Below are 5,809 nucleotides of genomic sequence, written 5' to 3'. Positions count from 1 at the left end.
TACGTATAGCACTGGACTTTAGTTACTCCATAAGTGTAAAGCGGTCGCTGTCGGTGTTGCATACCTCAACTCCCCCTTCTGGTGCGGTCTTAACCGTAGTAGACCACAAAACCAGCACAGAACTAAGACAAATGAGTTATAAAAACGTAGACTCTGGAGCGAACACCTCACGTGCACTGCAGGGAAGCAGCATTTTCTCATTGCTGGTAATCATGCAACGATCAGCATATCTAAACTGAAAAGACGAAGGTGGGCTTAAATTTATCCACGCAGTGCTGTCAGGAATTAGTAAATTATCGAGAGCAACATCTCGTTCTTGTGGGTTCTACGGCCGAAGTTCTAGTTTTCGCACGTTTTCTAGCTGCCAATGCTATCCACTGTAATGATACTTTATATCTACAAGTATTAATGTCTGTAATAATTCTCTGCAGCTTAAGCCTTATTCAATGTGATTATACTTTTGAGGTGCAAGTATTATTCACTGCAAAGGCATGCTGAGCCTTAACCCTCGCACAAACGGATCTTACGCAAATATCAAAGCGTCGTATAAGCTCCCAATTCTGCAAGTGCTATTTTGAGTATGATGCCAAGTATATTTGTTTTCACTTCCATTTACTTCAAATATTCGCTTTAATTCTGTAGCTGAATGAGCACGGCAATAAAAAAATACCATGAACATGTAAAACAATGTAGTAATCAGCTCGCAAACGCCATGTGCATATCACCTAGACGTTATCAGCAAGAAAAATAAAGGGAAAGAAATAAAGAGACTATGAATCCGCGAAATTCTTTAAAGTTTAAAGTTTATTTTTGGCAGAACAGTGTACATGGTGCCGAGGCTAAAGGCGACGTAAATGTCGCCTGGCTTGACCTCTGGCTCCCGATAACACTGGCAGCACAGACAGAGTCTTAAGCTTGAAAGCGGTTCACATAAAAAAAGAAAGAGGAGAAAAAGAAGAAAAGGAAAGAAAGAAAATAAAGCAAAACGGGATAATCAGATAGCAACACAAAATTATACAATAGCTGACATTTAAACGAGAAATAGCAGGAATATACTAAGACATACATTGCAGCCAGCAAACAAAAGGGGGTACATAGTTTACAATCCGAATAAACACTAAATAGATGCAAATAGAGCATGAAGGTAGCAAATCAGGTCAATGTGTGTCATGATAAATTCATAAAAAAAAAGCTTAATTCGTTTTGTAAATGAATATAAACACCCACAACAATCAATAAGGCCTATTATGTCGGTATGATAGTCTAAAAGGTTTGGTATCTGTTATTCTAACAACTGGGTACCGTAATTCGCCCTGATCTTGTTTTTCTTGAAAACAGTATGCCGAAAGCTGTAGTGTGGATGAGTGTCTGTGTACTTTAAGAAAAAGGATTCGCGGTCACTTACATGGTTAGATATACGATCTCGGATAACTTAAGTTCGTACATATATTGGATACGCATAATAAAATTTTGTAGAAAATAAGGTATGGTATCAACAGCCACAGGTAAGTTGTTGATAAAACGAATACCCCTTTTCTGAATCGAAACGAGGAAGTTTAGGTTGGACTTTAAAGTAACACCCCAAACCAAAAGACAATATTTCAATCGAGAATGAACAAGGAAAAAATACAGTTGGCGCTTTAAAGTATGATTGTCGGGTTCAAAGTATCATTCTCTGCCGCGCCTCGGAAATCGGTAAAAAATATTTCCGTACAATGTCTTCGGTTCACGGGCTGACATGTGAAGACAATATAAATTCATTTTCCCCTTTACCCCAAAGCGGCAACGTGCCGTCCTAATAATAAAGCTTATTAGATTCGATTTGTACAAGACCAGGCGTTTTTACTGTGCACAACAGCGGTATTACGAGGATGAACGACAGCGGCCTCGTATACCCGAATGGGGTAGGTTATTAACACTCAATATGCGAGTTTTGCACGAACTCGTTCGGGCGATGAGCAGAACAGAGGTGCAATCACCTGGTGGCGATTGCTCGACATAGCGTAGCCCAGCAGGAGCAGCAAGCTGATTCCGGCGAGCGAAGTCATTCGCTTTAATTCGCCGTTGATATCCCAAAGCATCCCGGCCAGAAGAAGCGCCAGGAGCGCTCCCAACACTTTCTTTCTCCTGGGAACGAGGGAAGTTAAGGTTGTACAACAAGAAAATTAGAAAGCCTTTTCTAAATGGAGTCCCTGGTGTTAGCAGCAAGAGAACCAATAACGCGTCACTAAATCCCGGCACTTCAAAGCGCTTTGCGCCAAGGTTCAATGCCGTTCGTTTCTTTTAACTCTCTCTCTCTCTCTCTATCTCTCTCTCTTATGCTGCCTGTGTTAACGGGAAGCCTTGCTCCGCCTGTTGTGAAATTCCACTGAATTAATTACCATACTTGAGTTCCAAACTGTAAACATGTTTCCCCCCGCTCTTAGCTGTACTTCACTCGCTTTGCCGTGGGTGTGTTATATCGTTTTACACCTCTAGGGCGCTTTCTTTTTGTGGAAATGAGTACTTTTCGAAGTCAGAAAATGTGAACAGCTTAAGCTGTAATCATTTTTTTTTATTCGTTCAACTGCTGGATGTCGACTGCACCGTTCGAATGCTCCGCATCGGAAATGAGGGTTTTATCGCTCATTACCGCTATCAAAGTACTGCGTATGACTTTACGATTTCCCGGTGTTACCATTTTGTTATTTGTGAGCATGGGAAGCCAGGTTTGCTCGTAGCAGCGTCCATGGGCATTCACGCGAAGCCCTTCAAACTAAATGGCATACTACCACTTTTTATTTTTGTCTCAAAACTTCATAATCATGGTTCCGCCATTGTAAACGAAAACAAAATTATTTGTCACTTTTAGAAAACAAAAGAACAAACTAGGCAGTTATCTTGACTGCTCTTTCTTTTTTTTTTTTTTTTTACACCACGTTACTGGTCTCCACACCGGGCCCCTTTTCTAGTCCCGTGCTTTGCTAATCAAGTAGTCGGCGCTCGCGCGATTTCCGCTACGTGCAGTGCAATTGGAACCATCGTTATGTCTTCCGTTAAGCTAGTAGTACTTTCTTTTGCGTGTGTTACCTTGACGAACATAACGAAGTTTGGAATTGCTAGAAAATGAAGCTTACCAAAGTAAACGCAATGACATCCATGCGCCTAAATTTAGGGGGAAGTTTAAGGTGGTCGAGACTAATCCGGAGCCCTCCATTAAAATTTCAAAATTTTGAAAAATATATATATATGTATATACGTGTGTGTGTGTGTGTGTGTGCCCGTGTGCGTGCGCTTGCATGCGCCATATTTTAGGGCGGGCCCCACCACGCAAGTATCCTGCGCAGGCCGGGACTCCTCTGTACGGCCACCTCGAGTAAGGGTGCGACCTTGACAACAGCGAAGGCAGCGTAGGCGGCGAGCGTGAGCAGCAGCAGGAAGCGTCCCCCGTGGCACCAGCCCCCGCGGTAGCCCCAGCTGCGGTACAGACACCAGGCCAGGTACGCGTGGTACAGCAACGCCAAGAGGGCCTCGGACACGCGCAGCGCCACGTGCCGCCACCTCGCGGCACGCCTACGTGGACCTGTCCGGGGATTGTCGCTGAGCGCCGATGACGCTGCCTCCTCTTCGGGCGGCTCAAGAGTGAGGAGCTGCGTCAGCGAAGGCGATCGACCCGCAAATTACAGATTCGTCCGAGCTGTAGAGGAGGTTAATGACACTTGAAGTTTCGGTGTCCCTCTAGAGTAACTCAGGTGAAACTGGGGGCGAAGAAGCTGCTAAGAGGGAGGTCCTTCGCCTTTGTGTTAATTACTCCAGAGGGAATGACCGGCCCACTAGAACGAAGGGAACTTGATCGCAGGACATTGCCTCGCACCCCTTTAGTTGCGGACAACGTAAGCTTGTTGAGCAGCTGTTTTATGGGCGAAGCCCCTTAAGGACTCGGGCTGTCGGCGTCTCCTGTCGATGTCGTCGTCGTATCTCGTCTCATGTAGTCACGGTACTAAAACATCGGGGCACTCATTTTCCAATGTCTTGCGCTAGTACGTAACGCGTACTAAAACAACACACGGGGACACTCGTTTTTCAACGCTTCGTGCTAGAACGCTTCGTGCTTCAAAGACAGGAGACTTTTACAGCAAATCTGTATACCTCTACCCCCCAACGGTTTTATCTCCGTGGGCAAAAACGCCAAGGTGCCAAGAATACGCTTATACACTGCATTATTCGCCCCTCCCCAGGTATCAAGTTAGTGGAGATGGCCCGGGATTTTTTTAAGATGCAGAGCCTTGCACTATGCTTAACATTTTCGCATGGCAGAAGTGGTTGTCAGGAATTAGGATAATCACATCCCCAAGGCAGATTTTTCTTCGACGTATATATTCGAAACGAAGCTGCATTCGTTGTACGCGCTGCAAGACGAAACCAACCTCTCACAGTGCCAGTATCACGTCTAAACGAGATGACAATATAATTCACTAGTTCCTACGTGTTGGGAAGTGACAGTGGTGATACGCCGCTGCCGTCAGTAAGAGAGGTGAGGAGGCGCGCAGAACAGAGTCCTTGAATATCTTTCTGGAGTCGCGCTTGCACAAGGAGTGGTTGGATAAGAAGTCTTGCTGTGGTAGCACGTGCGTGATGGTATGCGGGAAAACTTCATCCTTCTGCAGGCCGGCGAAATAGTAAATGGTCACGCTGGATGCGTTTGCTTGACCCCAGCGTGAGTACACGCCGGTTTTTATACAGTAACTCTTACTTGTCCTTATAGTTTTCTGTAGCCTTCGTCTGCGTAGCACTGAGAATTGGAACATGGAAGAGCATCAACTCCCCCCGTTTTCAAGTATCAGGTATAGTAGCGCTATATGAGGTAACATTGGCGGTGTGGAAGGGGGCCTCAGTTCACTCAGACTTACACCAAAAACATCCTGCTGGGGAGGAGGAGGAGGAGGAGGAGGAGGAGGAGGAGGAGGAGGAGGAGGAGGAGGAGGAAACTTTACTGAACAAAGTCCATGGGCAATCCTGGCGCTGGCCGCCCAGTCAACCAAGGTAATGGTCGTCGAGGCCCAAGCTGGGTAACATGCTCTCCCACTGCTCACGGAAAAGTTTGGAGGAGATAAGGGGGGGGGGGGGGGTTCGGTCGCACTCTCAGACGATGTGACTGAGTGTGAACAAAGCCACACACAACCTTCTTGCCGCTGCACGTGAATATGATTAATTTTAGTATGTACCAGGGGATTCTCCTTTCGATTCGTGAACTTGCAAGGTGTCCCGTTTAAATTAGTTTCTTCCAACAGGGGAGGAATAATAGTGTAGTGTTATTAGCATTTTGTAGTGTTATTAGCATTAGCATTAGCATTAACAACAACAAAAAAGGCGTGCAGCCTGATTAGTGCTCGAGGGAGCTGTTTGCGGGCTCGTAATTTCTTGCTTGTTTTTTGCACAGCAGGACTGCAGACTAATCTGCGCTAAATTTTGTTGCTCCTGTGAAGCTTATAAAAATAGTTTTGATCTTTGGCTCGAATCTGAAACCTTTGAGACTGCATAGATATAACTCTCATGCTATGTTGCATAGAGGTTAAGTTTGCAGTGAAGTATACGCTAGCCTCAAGCGCTAAAGGTTGTCTGCTATCTCAGTCCTCTTCTGCTCAACTCAGTAGAGCATAAAGAGCGCCCCTTCCTCTTCCTCGCGCTTAGAAGTAAAACTAATACGGATGGGGCGCGAAAACTGTTGACGTCGCCGAGAACTTTTGACCGCACTAAGAATCATAGCCAAATTTTTCAGGCCCGGAATACAGAATATTCAAGCTTAACAGATAAACGTGACAACGACCGA

Source organism: Haemaphysalis longicornis, unplaced genomic scaffold (assembly GCF_048455015.1).
Source record: "Haemaphysalis longicornis isolate Haplotype H1 unplaced genomic scaffold, Haemaphysalis longicornis Haplotype H1 scaffold_2, whole genome shotgun sequence".
NCBI classification, from domain to species: Eukaryota; Metazoa; Arthropoda; class Arachnida; order Ixodida; family Ixodidae; genus Haemaphysalis; species Haemaphysalis longicornis.
The sequence above is the reverse complement of the archived record's forward strand: the minus strand, read 5'-3'. Positions refer to the sequence as shown.